This window comes from Panthera pardus, unplaced genomic scaffold (genome assembly GCF_024362965.1).
Source record: "Panthera pardus isolate Hobbes unplaced genomic scaffold, ASM2436296v1 HiC_scaffold_24, whole genome shotgun sequence".
NCBI lineage: Eukaryota > Metazoa > Chordata > Mammalia > Carnivora > Felidae > Panthera > Panthera pardus.
This window is the reverse complement of record NW_026526810.1, coordinates 48640544-48658845: the sequence shown is the minus strand read 5'-3', so window position 1 is coordinate 48658845 and position 18302 is coordinate 48640544. Positions and strand designations below refer to the sequence as shown.

General features: G+C 40.8%; 1 protein-coding gene across 11 annotated transcripts in view; it reads left to right on the top strand.

Annotated features, from left to right (window-relative positions):
* SEMA6D (semaphorin 6D) overlaps positions 1-18302 on the top strand; it is a 578700-nt gene that overhangs the window by 525134 nt on the left and 35264 nt on the right. For 3 of the 11 annotated variants that reach the window (XM_019442217.2, XM_019442215.2, XM_019442210.2), the window contains exon 1: positions 2-199. The exons of 1 other annotated variant lie outside the window; for it this stretch is intronic. The gene's annotated coding sequence lies outside the window, so the exon portion shown is untranslated. Of the gene's footprint in view, position 1; positions 200-903; positions 1013-18302 lie in introns of those variants that run through there. 7 more of the 11 variants (XM_019442216.2, XM_019442221.2, XM_019442219.2 and 4 more) reach the window with 5 other exon arrangements.

The window sequence follows — 18302 nt, the reverse complement described above, 5'->3', positions numbered from 1 at the left end:
AGCGTCTTGGATGGGGTCTCCGCCAGGCGGCAAGAGCCCAGCGCTGAGATGTGTGACGTTCTCATCTACCCATCAATTATGGATGGAAACAAATAAGGAAGAGTCAATTTTGCATGAGCCCCTTCTCCGGCAGCGAGAGGCGTCCTGCAGCCGGGAGGGAGCCGCCGCTCGCGTCGGCAGGGGGATGGTGAGGAGGAAGGTAGGGAAACTTTTATTTCCCGTCTTGACAGCGATGATGTTTGTTCCTAGTCTGCAGAAACTGATATAGCAGCCGCCTTGGGTAATTTCGAAGGGCTTAAAGCTTGCTCTGTCGTGTGTAAGTGTTGGATTGAAATAAAAGGTCATAAAAGACTTGGTGTGGATGAGAACTGGGTTTTAAGAATTTCTTCTACTAAATCGACTCTCAGGACCACCTCTGTCAGGTGATGGTTTAAATACCGAACTTGTAAAGAGCTGAATGTCATGGAACTAGAGGAAAATGAAGTAGCAGTATTAATTAAGGCATTAAAGGAGCTGAGGGTAGTACTCTCTGTTTCTGAGGTGACCAGTCAGCAACCCCAGTTGCCCTCACCAGTCTCAGGCGGGTGACTTTCACAGAAGGGACAGTAGATCGTTATTATAGATATATAGACTTTGTAAACAGTAATTGGACCTCATGCCCACCACTATGGACGGCTGCTTTCTCTTTAAAATAACGGTAGTGTTTCCAGTTATTTGGGAAAAGAAAGGTCTGGGGTAATTTTCCTAAGAACTTCTGGGTACTAAGAATCTTAAGTCTGCAGTAAAAAGTCTAGGTGCTTTTTTAAGGACTGTCCTTCCCTCTGCTTGTCCTTTGGAGTAGTAAAGTGGATTATTGTGTTTATTTCAAGGCTAAAGTCCTAGGGAAAGGTTTAACACTTTTTTTTCTAAACTGTTTTCGTCTCTGCTCCTCGGAATAGGAGAAATACTTGTTTGGAGAAATTTTTCCAGGTTTCTTCCTTATAGAACTGAGAAAAACCTCAGACAGTTCAAGGTGAGGATTTCACTGTCCTTTTGGTAGTTTAAACAATAGGTTTCGATGGTGGTCTGTTCAAGTTGTTAAAAAATCCTATTGCTCTCTTAGGTGTCTAACTCGGGAAATTAAGTTGTATGTAGTTCTGTTTAACATAGTGAGTGACAGGCATATTCTGTCAGGCTGACAAATATTACACAAACATTTACCCGGCTTAGATAAATAGAAGTTGCCAAGTAAACTCTGAGATTTGGCCCCAGATTATCATGCATTTAAAACATCTTAAGGTAAATAAACTATTTACCTTAAGCCATCGCTGGGTTTTGTTTTTTATAGTTAATGTCTGTGCTTTGATTTAGGTCCCTGGCTTGTGCTGTCAGAAAGACAGTTAAGTAAATCACCCTAGGATCTCCAAAATGTGTTGTTTAGCAAACCATTTTCTTCCATTAGCACGTTTAGTCATATTAACAGCCAGTTACTGTTTCTTACTGGATTCTGCAGAATATTGCCACCGGTCATCGCTTCTACCAGAGATGCTACATAGATTACCTTTTTTGAGGAACATTTCTGTGATGCAGGACAGTATGCCAGGAATATTGTGACTTCTCCATCACCAAACATCTGGTTAACTCCAGTTTGATTTCGATTTGTGGGCATTCTGCCCTCTTCCTTTTTTTTTCTTTCTGTCTTCTCTCTTTCTTTCGTTTTTTTTTTTCTTTGTTTTTGTTTGTTTTTTGGTTTTTTGGTGGGTTTTTTTGGTGCCCACTAATAGCACCATCTGGTCATGTCTCCCCTGGTTTGATGGATTTGAAAGATGCCTGTGATGTAAACCTATTAGTCCTTAGAGTGAGGGCAACTTAGAAATCCGGTGGACTTCAGTTCACTGGCCGCTTGCAGCGCAGGAAGGATCTGTCCAGTAACTGTGCTCTGGGTAACTGGGCCCCTGCATCCTTGTGTGGTGGTTTCTATTGCTTGAAAGGCACACAGGCAAGTAAGCAGGAACCAGAGCTTTGGTTCACAAAGATGCCCATCATTGTTAAGGACTTCTTGAAACTGGAGAAGTTCTTCACTTCTTGCTGCTCCATCATAATGAACGCTGGTAATTAGCTTAGTCATTGTTCTTGCATGTGAGTTTCACTAAGATACAAAGAGTGAAAAATGCATCTGAAATGGGGTCATTTTTTACCCTTCTGATGCATTTAACACAGACTTAGGAGCCTGGCTGAGTGCCTAACCATTATTGGTGTCACCGTAGGAGGTGAACTCCCTCCCTTGCATATTGCAGGATAAAATATTACCTTTTATTCCAATTAATAGACTTTAAGGCTGAATATTCTAGGTTCATTTCTAGAGGAAGCAAGAGGTACTCGGGGTATGCCAGCCAGTCGGTGTTTATTGAGTACCTGTCATTTGCAAGGAGCTGTGCTAGCCAATGTTTCAACACCAGGTGAGGCAGACATGTTTCTGTATGTTCAACTTAAGTAAGAATGCAAAGAAATAGAGAATGGCAAAATGGATCCCTTGGCAAGAAATGTAAATATGCATCATTTTTTGAACCATGTTGTTTAATCCTAAAGATTCACACTAAGAATTCAACATCCTATTAGTGTAGTTCATGAGTTGAAACTGTCATTAGAGCAGGAGAACTCATGTGAATGGAGACTGAGCATTGAAATCTACCAAAGCCAGTGTCTTAGGTTGCTGCTTATTTCATGAACGGCTGCCTACTTCTCATTCGGAGGGAAAAAAGTGCTCTTTGATTTGTTCCCATGACACATAGAGAGAATAAAATTCATAGGACTGTGTTAAGCATATCAGAACCCTCTTCAGTTGAGGTGGCTGTTGTTGGGCGGACTTTTTTGTCCTCAGACCTGACAACAGCTAATACGTGCAGCTGATACAAGTGGGGCCGCTTCTACTTCCCCTCGTCCAACAGGAAAACTAGGAAATGTCCTTGCTTTGAAAAGCGACCATTTATGTAACCAAGGGCGATCAAATCAGTGGTCCACATAGATACCACATGAGGTGGACTTATTTCTCAAACTTTTCGTTTCTATTAAGCTTTTGTTAGCTCACCCAGATTAGCATTTTAACAACCCTGAAGTGAACTTCTGCCATTCTCTCTACTTGGACACAGTGTGTAGATCATCCATCATCCTGTCCTTGGCTACAACAGGCTGCTGGCTCCATCACCATTTGGAGCTACACAGAATCCATCCGACTGTGAACAGCACAGCTGGCTACAGCAATTTTTTCTTCCACACCACTGGCAGCATTGTCTGGCTGTGGTAACTAAAGTTAACACCCAGAACGGGAAGTTTCCATTGTTTGGCAACCTGTGCTGGGCCCCTCGTCCAGTTCTGGGCACACACCTGCAGTAAGACTCTGCTGACTTGCAACGGTGCGCTCCACGTGAGCGAGGACGTGCCACAGCCTGGTACAGCCCAGAGCAAAGCCTCTTTGGGCTTGATACAATTACAGCACCAGAATTACAGAATTAGAAGGCTTTCAGACACCATTCTTCATTCACCGTCAGAATGCAGTCTTTTGGAAAAAGGGAAGAACAGAATGAAAGTAGCCTTTAGCCCGTGACTCCAAATGACAGAAAACAGAAAAGGACTTTGTCAAAGTTCTTTGGAGAACTGAACATGTCATTGCTTCCTCCCTTTTCCCAAAGAGCATGTGATGTAACTAAATCTGGGGCCCATGTCTAATAGAACCCAGTGCTTTCTATCACCTTTCTTTTTTTTTTTTTTTTTTGGCTTTCTTCTTTTTTCTAAGAAGATAACCTGTTACAGCAGTAATTGTTTGATAAAACAAGAGTGACATGAGGTGGATACGTTTGTTAAGTTATGTTGCAAAACTTTAAAAACCAACTTTTATAATTGGAAGTACTGCTTTTAGAGTTTGATGTGAGAGGGGGAGACTGCCTGGTATTTTGGTCAGGATAGTCTTCTCGCTTCTCTCCCTGATATTTGCTACTGAAATCAGCCACAGATCAGCTGGGATGATATGACAGTGATGAAGGTGATAGAGAAAGGGGAAGGGGGAAAACAGCAACAACCATAATACCTACCACTTACTGTTAGTCTTGATCTTAATTACATTGTGTAACGTTCAATCAACTGCACTATGTGGGCTCTGTTATTATTATCACTGCTTTATCTAAAAAGAAAACTCAGGGACCTGAGAAGCCAGGTCATTTTCCTGAGGCTGTACAGCAGGGAGGTAGGAGGTAGAGTCAGGATATGAACTTAGGTCTGCCTCACATGTCAGCCCACACCCTTTAGTCACGACCCTGAATTGTTTCTGGGAACATGGACCACGCTACTATTTTGTGACTCCCTGATATTTCTGACTTTTGTTTTCAATAAAAGAGTCCTACTTTGAGGGAGAATTTTACACTGAATGAAATTATATGTACAGTGTGGCTGTCCTCTTAAATTTTAACCTTGCTCTAAACTAAATCATATTGTTGCACTCTTCTTTCACTTTTATTCCTGGTGGCCAAATAATTATGACACTCTTCTTTTCAAGTGTCCTAGAACAGCATCTTCTTCTCCCGCCATTTTTCTCCATGGTAGGCTTTCCTGTCCAAGATTACAGTGGCATAGGACAAATGGCAATATTCATCACTCTCCACCAAAAAAGTGAGTCTGCATCAGGGTGCAATTGACATTCATTTCCCTGATCTTGGCAGGTGAAGATCCATTATGTATCCCTGTCCCATTTCCCAGGAGTATTTATGGGCCCCATCAGCAAAGACAGTGAGAGGTGCAGCTGTTCACGCATTAGTGGCACCAGGATGGAAAGTGTATTATTGAAGCTTGACTATGTATTATATTGTAATACGCATTTTTCTTACTTATGGCTGCAGGAGAGTCCTTTTACCTATACGAGTAATCACACACATTGTTGAGAAATTGTCACTGGTGCCTCAGCATTTCTCTGGTTGCCTTTTTTTTTTTTTTTTTTCTTATTCAGGATTCCTATGGGAGGGAGAACAACAAATACACATTACCACTACACAGAATGCTGAAATTTAAGGTGTTCAACATATATTTACGGGAAAGAAATACGGGTTTTAAGAAGTTCAGTATGTTGGTACATGTATAATAAGGCCTCGGGAAGATCTGCAATTACTTAGCCTATTACTGGAGTCTGTATTTAAAAATAAAGTCAGGAATTTCTACTCAGACGAAGAACTGGCACATATGAACCAGAGCAGATGAAGCTCTTTGAGAAAATAACACTTCCATTCCCAGGAGCCGGCTGTCAGCAGACCAGAGACTGACTCCCCCCTGCGTCTGCGTTGGCCTAGGCACCACTTGTCATTATAGGGGTCTCTGGAAGCTTTTTTGGTCTGCAGAGTTGTCTACACCTATCAGTAAGTCCCCAAACCTCCTCCCCTGGGTAATTGGTAGATCAAGTAAATAGGTGTTTAAAAGCTACAGAAGGAGGAGAGGGAGGAGGAGAAGGAGGGGCAGAAGAAGGAATAAAGAATGTTGCAGTTGTTTCTGTTTTTGTCATTGCTGGGGTAACCATTTGTTCACTCAGTCATCTTTTACCAAGTGTCTGCTCTGACAAAGTAGGTGCCAGGGTGGGGAAATGGTTCAAAGAGGAACTGACACAGAGTTCCAGAGCTCAAGGGTCTTATTGAGTGGTATAGAAAAGACGAGGTGAACACATAGCCAAAATAAAATGGCGAGCATTGTAAGTGCCAGAAAACATGCACACAGACCTATGGAAATTGAGAGGAGTGAGAAGTTATTTCTGGCGAGGGTAGTCAGGGAAAGCTTTATGGAGCCACTGATATTTGAGCTGGTCCTTGAACTAGGTGGGATTTGGACAGGTGGACTGTGAGGGGCAGTGGGGGAGGTGGTGAGAGGGAGGGCATTCCAAGCATAGAGAACAGCTTAGGCAAAGGCCCTGGGGTGAGGGTGGGGGCAGGGATCTAGATCAGTTGTCCACATTTGAGTTATAACCTAGCACAGACTTGTCTTTCAGGTGTGAAGAGGCAGTTTGCCAGGCAATCCACAAATATTTATTGAGTATCTCTGGTCTACTCCTCTTAGCCATTCAGCAGATGGCCCCGAGGCTTAAGCCATCAGAATGAATGGGATCAATCTTGTGGCGATTCAGTAGACTGCTCTGTGATCAGTGCTAAAAACTCCATATCAACTGCCAACTGGTTCAGTGTTGCATGAGAACATTGCAAGGGAAAATACAATTTTTGCCTCAAGATGGTTCCCCCCACGGGGTTGTGTAGCAGAGCCAAACTAGAAGGCTCCTGCCTCATTGGTTTCATCCTTTTTAACCTGAAATAACTCTAGACATAGACTCTATAAGGAATAGATTGCGTACATCTATGAGGAGGATTGGATATGGGAAAGGGGGATATGGAGAGAGGAAGCTGAAGAGAGTAGAAATAGCATGAGCTGGACTCTAGGTGCTCAGTCCACCCTGCAGGTCCCATGAGGCTGGATTGCCTGTTCATCCCTGAAAGGTAGCACAGCGAGTGATGTGCAACAAATATCTTAGTAAATGTGTCTATCGAGTTTAACATTTTATTACACTGCAGATGTAGCCTATCATGCCTGGTAAACTCTGCAAAAAATGAGGTTGGAGCTGACAGTTTTTTCCCAATAAAATGAAAACGTAGCAGTGAACAACTTGGAAAGTTACTAATGCTTCCTTTTGGAAAATCTCATCCTCCAGAGACCCTGGGGTTTCAGCTCCACTTTCTGGGTCTGAGCTTTCAAGATAAACTCAGCCCCATCGGTGGCTGCCCACAACCCCACCTTTCCAGCTCCCTCCCCACCTCCCTTCTCCCTCCTATGCCCAGCCCTACTCCAAGATAGGCTGTTGGGTATGAGGGTTTCCAAGCCATCGTTAACCCCTCAAGTTAACATAAATTGTAATCAAACCACTTAACCACAGTTAAGTTTAATGGTGGAGGTACTAAGCTTCATGGAAAGAAAGATGGGTCATTCAGTATAGTATAAGCATGCTTATTAGAACGCATAATAAAGGAAAAATAAAATGAAAACAATTACATTAGGGAATGATTAAGCCAATTACTTTGCCAAGAATTGTTCCAGCGGTTCAATTTTCCTTGGTATATTTAAGTCTTTTACAAGCTAATAGTTACGTGACAGACAGCCTGAGAGAAGACTTAGGTCTAAAGAATCACTGCCAATGAAAGATCAATCAGAAATTATAAAATAGGTCAATGGGGAAAAAGGATTAAGCATATACAAGTTCAATATCAGGAACTTTTCAGGAATATTCCAGTGACATAAAGCAAAGAACCTGTTCAGTCAAATAATTAGTCTGGCTCCCACCCAGTTATTTTTTGAAGCCAAGGACACGCTGCCTCCCCCTGCATAAAAAGCACAGTTGCCTTCCAGACAGGACCTAAAATAAACTGGCCTGGCTCAACTGCGCTAATAATAGGAGCTAGCGCTTACTGTGTGCCATGGCGCTGTGCCCAGCACTCTAAATATGTTATCTAATTTAATCCTCAGGCTACCCCTGAGAGTATAGGACTGATAGGTAACCTCGAGCTAGCATCTACTGAGTGCTCACTGTGTGCCTGATACACTTTTAAGTGCATATACTAAATGATTTGATCAGCGTGCGTTGAGGGAGGTATGATTATTAATAATATCCTAGTTTTATACAGGAAACTGAAGTCGGGGAGGTTAAGTAATTTTCCTAGGGTCAAACCCCAGGGGACTTAGATCCATGAGAAAGAGCATAGCAGGGTGTTTAACACCTTGAACTCTGGAGCCAGCCTGTAGGGTGTGAGTCCTGGCTGTGAGTCCTGGCTGTGTGACTGATCAGCTGTGATCTTGAGCAAATTATTTGACCTCTCTGAGCCTCAGTGTCACCACATAAAAGGTGGCTGATGTTGGTAGTCCCCACCTGGAAGGGTTGTTGTGGGACCTAAATGAATTAATAGTTGAACAGCAGTTAGAATAGCGCTTGGCAGGTAGTGAGTGCTATGTATACGTCAGTGTCTGTTAAACAAAAGTAAATGCAGTCTGGCTCCAGAGCCCATGCTTTTAGCCCTTATCCTGTGCTGTCTCTTCACAGGTGACTTTATCATATCTCTTAACTGATACAGAGACCTTGAGGCCAGTTTCACAACCAGCTACCCTCTACCCTCATGCACCATATTTGCTACAAATTCAGCCAGACTGGAAAGGAGAGTTTGGCTGGGGAGGTGCAGCAGCCTGGAGATTTAACCCAGACCTTGATGCCTGGTTGCATATCCCTGACCCTGATGTCAGTCATTTCAGATTCATGATGGCAGAAATCTGGCTTCTACTGTTGATTGTTTTGAAGGGTGATACAGATGATTGGTATGTGTTCTGTGCTGGTTGCCCCCTGGGCTGATGAAAAGCTGAATAACACCCCGAAAATCTAGGCACAGTCCCAGACTATTCCTGTCATTACCCACATCTTCGATCTCTACCAGTGGTCCTCTCATCAGAATCACACATGGTTAAAATGCAGATTCCCAGGGCCCCAGCACTAGGAGCTCTGTTCTGCTGGGTCCAACATCTCAGGTGACTCACACCCTGCAGGCCCTTGACCATGCTTTGGGAAATGATGCTGTGGTGTGCCCAGAGCACGGATCCCCACCCCGACAAAGTGCTAGACTTCAAGTCTAGTGTTGGCAGGCCACTAGGTAGCAGATCTGAAACCTCTCCCCTACAGCACGGGAAGAATGGTGATGAGCCAGAGGCATCCCAGCTAGCTCATGAAAGAGTGAAGAAAGTTATAAAATCTGCTCAAAGCTAAAGAGGCTTTTTTCCCCCTAGTTGCCAAAAAAAAAAAAAAAAAAAAAAACAACAACTTCACAGTGAGCAGAAATTAAGAAAGAAAAAGGGCACTCACTTATTTCTGCTGACTGGCCTATATCATTTCATAAATGGAGTCCTAGGCCAGTATTCATAGCAACAGTTTTTGATTTAATGATAAACTGAGATAAGGGTAATCAAACTTCATGCTTCAGGGCATAAGGTGATTGCCTGCTGCGGTCAGGATGGAATTTTTTCCCCTGTGCTTTGCACAATTGACTAGATGCATTAGACAGAGTACTCAGGCTGCACTGGAGAGCTGGGGCTGGAGGCCCTAGTGGAAACTGAGCTGGGCGAGATCATATGGGAAATGGGCTGGTATGTGATGAATAACCCCACCATCCTTTGCCTTCATCATTTTTGTTTCATGTGAGGATTCTGCATACCATGACTGTGTATTTCTGTAAACCACATGATGAGATTGGGAGTGTACTATGTTTGGAATCAGATGACCTGTGGCCAACAGAGTGCTCTCTGAGTGAATGAAGAAAGCACTGTCCCCTCGGACCCTCAGTCTCCTCCTCTGTGGACTCACAATTATAATAAGCATCACATAAGACATCAGAGGTGAATGTGCTCCATAAAAGCCAGCTAAATGCTACTCTTATGTAAGGTATTATTATGATAAAATGAATTACATTTTGTGGAATCACCATTTATTATAATCAGCAATATGTAAATCCCTAATCTACATGATGATATCAAATGCATAATCACAGTGTACATTCTTTGAGTTTTTAATCTGCCAAGCACTGAAGTGTTTTATTTATATTCTCTTAATGTAATCATCACATCAGCCCTTTGGGGCACATTATTTTTTATTCCCATTTTATAGATCAGGAAACAGATGCTCGAGGAGCATCAGTTAGACTCCTATTGCTGTTATAACAAATGATCACAAATTTAGATGCTTACAACAACACAACTGTATTACCTCACAGTTCTGGAGGTGAGAAGGCCCAGATGGGTTTCACTGGGCTAAAGCAGGACTGTGTTTCTTCGGCAGGCTCTAGGGGAGAAGCCATTTCCTTGTCTTTTCCACCTTCTAGAGGCTGCCTTCATTTCTTCACTTGTGGTCCCTTCCTCCAGCTTCAAAGCCAGCCATCCCTGACTCTGACTTCTCCTTCTATGGTCACATCTCTTTCTTGGATGTATGCCTCCCCCTTCCATCTTTTAAGGACCCTTCTGATTACATTGGGCCCGCCCAGATAATCCAGGAAAATCTCCCTCTTTTAAGATCCTTTGCTTAATCACATATACAAAATCCCTCTTGCCGGGTAAAGCAGCTTCTTCACAGGTTCCAGGGATCAGGGTGTGGACGTCTTTGGGGAGGGGTTGGGACAATATTCGGTCTGCCACCGTTCAGTACCTCACTAGGAGATGTCAGAGGCAGTCAGAATTCATGCCCAAGCCTGTCTGACTTCAAAGCCCACCATCTCAGCCACTAACTATAAAACCTTCTTGAGTCAATCAATGGAAGATACAGTAAAGTCATAGAACATAAGTGCTCAGGAGGGCCCTGTTACTTTTAGAATAATCAATTGGGGGCTTTTAAAAATAATCATTATAGTAGTAACAAAACAAAAGTTAACCATACTGATCTTCATGTCCTACTTTGTATTAAGCGTACTATACATAGTCTTTCATTTGTTTTGTGTGAGTTTCAGTATTACTTACCTGATTAACTGCATTTACAGAGTCCCTGAATCAAGGTGTCTTTCATGGGATGATTGAATAAAGAAGAAGAATTTAGGGGACTAGAGGACAATTTTGGAGGATTGTAAGGAAGGTGTTTTAATGGGTTTACCAGACATCTATGGGCAAGGCACTGGCCTTGCTGCCCTTAGTTCTCTCATTAGAACAAAGTGAAGTAGAAATGGGCAGCACAGAGTCTAGAGAATCTCCAAGATTCTTTCTAGTAGCAGGACCTCTTAATGCTATATTAACTTTCATATTTTAATTACCTTGGTAGTAGGATCAAATCTATTGGTGATTTTTAAAAATTTGAATTCACTTCGTAAAGAGACACATTCTAAAAATGTGTCCGCAAAAAGAGACAGACACACAGATAGTCCAACTTTCAAATTTATTATCGCCATTTATATTTTACAACACTTTGCTCTTTTCTTTTGGGATCACTTAAACTTCATCGCCGCTAATATAGTTTTTAGACTCAATTTTCAGGAATACATAGATAGTATTTTCAGTTAGCAGTAATTTCACTCATTCAGCTCTCAGGGGTTGATAAACTACCATTGCACAATTTCCCTGTAATTTCAGTTACATCCCTGAAGAGCCATCCCCCATTGAACATGTAGGACAGATAGGGCAAATGAGTTTCAAAGTAGAGAGCCAAACCTGACGGATTGGTAGTGGCTATTGCAGCTTGCATTGTAGAAATTTGTGAGACTGCATCCAAGGTCAGAGAGAAAAGGAAAGCCTTGACTGATTAGTAAAATCTTCTGTGAAAAGGGTATGGTGAATGGTAGCCCCTTTACAGCAAATTTGCCGTCTTTGATTCAGTATTTTCTTTAGGGACACATATCTCCCTTGCAACACTCATAGTCACTAATGGTATCCATATAGGTTGATAAGTATTTAGTGCAGATGTCATCTGGCGTGATGTTGATGTCTCAGCTAGCCCCGAGAACAGAGCTTGAATTATCTGACCCATGAGAAGGAAAATAAGTAACTCCCAATGGAAAAGAAAACCTGGTAATGATTACTTTTCCCAGTTCTTGCCATTTGCTTTCTTTTGTTGCATATTCCCTCAGTAATGCCTGTGTGTAACGTTTTATGTTAAACATGTTTATGTTCAGCGTTTTAACATTTCAGACTCCAAAACATGATAAATGATTGTGCCGCTACAGATAACACCCTCACCATAGGTATATAAACATGGATGTGTATAAAAATGGAACATCACCACACATGTACACAAACACATACAGAGATTTTAAATGATAACTTTCAAAGACACGCAGACTAGGGTTGGAATCCTGCCCTATCTGCTAACTAGATGTGAGTAATTGGGTATATCATTAGTTTCTCTAATTCCTAGTTTCCTTTTGTGTTAAGTGGAGAAAATATCACTTAGCTTAGAGATGTGAAATCAATTAGAGATATTGCATGGAAATTGGCCAGAATAGTCCTTAGAACATAATAGGTGTTAGTCATGTTGGGTTTGGCAACCAGTAACAGAAAATCCAACTCAAAGTTGCCTCAACAATGAGGACATGTGTATATTAAGTCGCATTATAAGAAGTCATGAGACGGAGTGGCTCCAGGACTGGTAACTTCTTTGGTTCAATAATGTCATCAAAGACTCAGGTGCTTTCTGTGTTCTCTGCCATTCTCAGCCTGTCATCTTGTCCTTGGTGAGCTCTTTTCATATTCCCAATAAAACTGGCACATTCTATGTGAGTATCCAACAGATCAAGAGACCAAGTCTAACTAAGAAACCTTTCCTAGTAACACATTTCTCCTTGGTCTCTGTGGATAGAATCATTGACACCTTTTCATGGCTGAAGCCCAAAGTAGTCTTGGGCAGGGGGATGGGTCCACCGCAATGGACTTAGATGGGGAAGACTTTCTTATCAACAGACACGTGAACAAAATCAGCATTTTGTTACAAACTGTGTTTGTATGTATACATTATTATATATGCATAATGTGTACACACAGTGTCGGTTACATAAACATGTTCATGAGTGTGCTCAATCTATAAAATGTTGGTGTTTGGCCAAAAATATTTTTCTGCCATTATTTGAAAATTTTGCATATCTAAAGCAGATTTTTTTATTTAACCAGTCTGGCAATTAAAAATTATAAAAGATATGACACCAGAGGACAATGCTACAAAATGTGGACAGAACATATATACAATGAATTTAAGGGGCATCTGAGAGGTTTAGTCAGTTTAGTGTCTGCCTTCAGCTCAATTCATGATCTCATGGCTCTTGAGCTCAAGCCCATGTCAGGCTTTGTGCTGACAGCTCAGAGCATGGAGCCTGCTGTGTCTCCCTCTCTGTCTGCCCCTCTCCCATTCATAGTTAACACCCTCTGTCTGTCTGTCTGTCTCTCTCTCTCTCTGTCTCAAAAATAAACATTAAAAATTTTTAATAAAAAAATGAATTTGCTTTTGCTATGCTTCTACATTTTTCCTTTATTTTCCCCCGTAGATTGTTTTAAATAAGAAGTAAGATACCCTTGCCACTTTGAAATGTCATAATACAAGCCATAATTATGAAGGCACCCTTATCACTTGAGAGGTAGATACAGAAACACTAACTATATTTTCTTCAATTCTGAGACATTTCATGATTTTAAACTCACATTTTCTTATGGTTCCTACTTCAAAAAACCATTAGCCCCTAAATCTCTGTGAAGTTTCACGTGTTTCTGTTACACATTGTAAATCTGTATCTACTGAGGAAAGTTACCCACTTTTTTTTTTTTTTTAATCTTTCTTGTCCCTTAATGAAACAAATATACTACAAACTACCTGAGTGGAAATCTTAGCTTGGCTCTGAGCCTCCTTTCACTCTGTACTGTTAACCTCTTTTCCCGGTATAGTAATGCAATAAATCAGTCCTAAGGCCCCATAAAATGTGGGCAAGGAGGCTCCTCCTTTACCTGCCTTTGTACAACTGATCTGCCTTTGTAGTAAGCTGAAAATTAACCGCCTAGATTTTCATTTCTGTTCACCAAAGTGAAACTTCACTCAGGCCTTATCAAATAAAAGTCTCATTCTTTCAAGTCAAGCAATAGCTCCTGTTCTGCTCTTCTCGGTGTATCCAACCTGCACTATTTTCCTTTCAAAGAACAGTGAGTCTCCAGGAATCCAAATAGTCTAAGGTCAAATTCTGATTCCACCACTCAGCCTCTCAGAGCCTTGTTTTCCTCACTGGAAGATCAGGGTAATATATCTACCTCATAGAGATGTTATAGGGTCTTCTTCAGGAGGAAATATATTCAAAGCACTTGACATGATATCTGACATAATAAAAACTCAATATACTGTAGTAGTTTTATTGTTATTACTATTGTTTTTAAATCAAAGATGCCTGGCAACGTATGAAATATTCATATCTGAAGGGCTTGCAGATTTTGCACATGGGTAGGTTCCATAAAATATATCTGGACGGCTACTTCTAAAAGCAGAAAGAGAAAAAAAGCCAAAACCATCCTGGTAGGAAGTTGGCGTTTCTCGAGCACATAATAGCACGGTAGTGCCACCACATGGGTGCATTGCCATTCACGTCCTGGACATAGATCTGGCAAGTTATCTGTATTGGGACTGGGAAAGTTTATTATGTTATGCGGTATTTTCAGATTATGAATTGTGACACTTAAATAATGGACCAAGCACTCGCAGTGACTTGCTGTATTAACTCAGCCTGACGCTGAGTCTTAGCCGTAGTCTCCAAGATGCATTCCTTCCCTCATTTCCTTATTCACTCATTCACTTACCCACGTGACAGATAATTTTGGAGCATTTCCAGCATTCGAAGAGCCTTTCTTCCCTTTTGCCTTCCATGAGTCCAAGTCCAGTAAACAATTAAATAATCGTACCCAGGGTCAGTTTCCTGGGTGTGTTACCTGTGCAGTCACACTTGGCCCCATGCCAAGAACACTCTGCTGTAGCCATCTTAAAATTCATAATAATTTTTTAATAAGGACCTCCATGTTTTCATTTTGCACCGGACTGGCCCCTGCAGATCATGTAGCCTGTCCTGATGGCTGCTTTTCAACAATGGCATTTGTTTTGTATTGATCTGAGTAGACGGACATGAGTTGTAAAGAGTCCCGGGCTCTGGCTCTGAGTTCCCGCTGCATCATCTACTCAAACAAACCATGTAATTTCCCTGGGCTTTGGTCCTTTCAGTTGTAAACTAAGGCAGAATAGACATGGCCTCCAGGGTCACTGCCGGCAATCCTCACACTTCAGTAGACTAAAATACTAGTATAAAATTATGTCAGGCCTGCATTTGGATTGTAATTGTGATGATTACACTCTCAAGACTTCATATTAAGACATGGGGATTATGGAAGCAAAAGAAACACAAAGTGGAAATCACAACTCCTTTTGAGAATTTGAGCTGTATAGCTGAAACCTTTGACCTCTAGACTAGGCCTACAAGCTTTTGGGTGGTTTTACAACATAAAATCAAATTCATTGAGATGGGCATTATTCTGCTCATTTCATTTGGATCTGTCCTTTCCTCTCTCTAGATTTTTATGCTGATATTACAGAGGAGACTTAACTAACTCCAGTACTTTGGCTGCACTTAAAAAGAAATCTATATCTAAGGCCTTAAAATTCTAATGTATAAATGCCGGCATCCTTGAGAATTTTCTAATTTACTATCCAAGAAGTTTGGTATATTGCAGGGTGATAGCCAAAATATTTAGCCAGCCCTCTGGCATGGGTACTGGCCAATGAAAACAGACTCCACAACGCGATACCAAGTGAACACCAGCTCAGGGTATATACCATGTAGTCTGACACTCAGTGTTAACTGTTAGAAAGGTACCACCATACTCAGGGTGGCCTGGATGTCTGCACAGACTCGGCCTCCCCAAGGTGTAAAAAATAAGGTACCACTATGCAATCTACATTTCCTTAGTGTGAGAACCAAGATATCTTCTGGTTCAGTCATCCTGACATCTCTGAGAGCACAGTTACAAATCCTGTATTAAAGCTTACAGCTATTTAATGGCAAGCACAGACTTAAGATGCACTCGTGTTTGTGTGTTTGTTTTTCATCAAGTTGAGGTCACCAGCAAATTGCAATGAGTAAAGACATTTCAAAGAAAAACAGCCTTTAAATTAACTGAGATTCAGCGTCCTTGTTTTGAGATACACCTTCAGCTCTACCGGAAGCCACCTTCTACTTTAGTAAATTTTAAATCACAAGACAAGTTGATGCTCCAAGTGTGTCTAATCACCCACCTAAACGTTTGCATCATCAAGTGGGCTTCTCCACTTTATAGGCACGCTGTTGGCCTGTTTGAGCGAAGAGATGGGGTCCGTCTTCAGGGTTAAAAGCCTGCAAACAACTCTGGTGTAAGACTAGCAGGAGCCAATTAAGATCAAAGCCATGATGCTTAGTGCCATGGATTTCATCACTTAAATTTTAAGGAATTTTTCCTTTGGCCTTGATCAAGAAGTGTTAATGTAGATTCTTTTAAACAACTGAAATAGTTTAGGGCGTTTGTGTGTGTACGTGAGAGAGAGAGAGGTAATTTTTCTACGTTCAAGAGCTACAACTATCATGTCTTTAGGCCTCCTAAAATGTATCCATTTTAGGGGGTTGTGTATTTATTTACTTACTCTAATTTAACTTAACCTTATTTAATTTTATTTTCTCCTGATGGAAAACATCTTGACTTCTGCCTATTTTACTGTGTGCAATAGAGTGCTTCACTTAGAAGCCTTGGAACCAAATGGGAGCTCACATTTTAGCTCCCAAGAGATTTCTTCAGTCCTAATGGTTGGTGGAATGATGTGTTTACATTTGCATTAGCATTGAGTGGGCTGATTTGAAAAGGGCTGTAGAGAGAGCTGAAGTCTGACTTCTTGTTGCTCTAACAGCTAGTGACAGAGGTACAGAATTATCCTTATCTGCTGTGGTATTTATTTTATGACTAAGAAAAATGGCTCAGTGTGACGAAATTCTGAAATAGATTCAGTGTTCCAGCAGCCACTTATCTCTAAGGTAAAATATATAAACAGTTCTGCTTGGAAATTAGTTTATAAAAACATGTACTTAATGTTTTGCTACACATTCAAATGAAAGTTAATCTAACGCTTAGATTGTCACTTGGTTGGATCACGGTGAAGGAAGGTGATGACTACACAGTGAGCAAGAAAGCTGGCAGAGAAAGTGTCCTTACTTCCTGCCACTCCACTCACAGGGCTTTAAGTGGAAATTTGGGATTTGAATGAGCCAGGTCTTCCTTCTCCACTTCCCTGTGCATGATTTTGGAGTCGAGAAAGGAGACCGTAATGCCAGTGTTTGAACCGTTGGGGTAAAAATGGTTTTGGCTTTAAATATCCAAGTACTCAATGGCAATCAGTTTTCCACTTGCTTTTGCTGGTGTACATTTGACCACTAAGAAGTCGAAGCCAAGTTTTCTTTCTCCTGTGTGACTGTAATTCTTGATTTTTAATGCAAAAGACAATCACTGTATTACTAGCACCAAGAGAAGAGCAGTGATTTTGAATTGGCATGGATCTTTGTGAAAATTGGATTAAAGTTCACTCTAAAAATAGAAACTGTTGTTGCTGGTTTTATTTTGGCAGTTTATATTTTGAAAGTCTAGGAAGGGAAAAGTAGAAGGTTGGGAGGGGAGAGGAACAAAGCCAAAATTATAATGTGCTAATTTAACTTCAATTTCTGAATTACCTCCATTTTCTCTGACTGAACACCCAGAGTATAAATATGATACAAAATGATAGAGGACTTATTCTCTAGGAAGTTACTGCCTAAAATAAGCTGTTTTTCATGGGATCCAACTATCAGTTCTTGGTTTTATTCAACAGAAGGGCAATAACCATCTTGACCACAATGGTCAATTAACTGCTTAATTGAGTTGGAGGGTAATTTTAATTTGTTTAATGGCTCGTCTCTCCATCCCACCTTCTTTAAATATTAAAAAAAATACAAAGTTTTGTTTTTAAAAGGCAAAAATACTGATACAAGCTATTATATAAAATACCTTCTTTATCTTTTCCATTTTAATATTTGCTTTATATGTATCTCTGTCTTTATAAAGTTGTAGCCAGTAGATTTACAGTTTTATATTCTGATTCTTTCCCCACTTAGTATTATTACATCATAAGCCAAGGATTGCTGGTCTTCCTTACTGTCATCTTAATGGTTGCATAATATTCCACAAGGCTGATGTAATATACTTTTGATATAATTTCTTCTCCATGTTTAGAAATTTAACCTGCTTCCAGTTTTTTCACCGTGATGAATAAGACTACAGTGAACATCTTCCTCGATTAAGTTTCTTTATTTTTCCTTCTTTAGATTATTTACTTAGGATAAATCATTAGAGGTAAAATTACTGAGTCAAAGGTTAGTTTTTTCTAAATAGTTGTGCTAAGTTACCCTGCTATATGCAATATATTGATTGAGATATATTGCAATCCCAGCTTCACTAGCATTAAATAGTATCCTTTTTTTCAAAAAAAAAAAAAGCTAATTTAAGATAGTACCTCATTGATATAATTTGCTTTTCTATGATTAATAACAAGAAGACATTATCTTAAGAGACTGGGACAAAACATCTTAGGGACAAGTTTTATACTGCTTGACACGTAGAAAAACAATCTGAAAATTGCTGCTGAGGAATTGTCATGGCATCTGCATTCTGACCAAAGGCTCCCTCTGTTTCTGCAATACCGCCAGCAGAATCTTCTGCAATATATC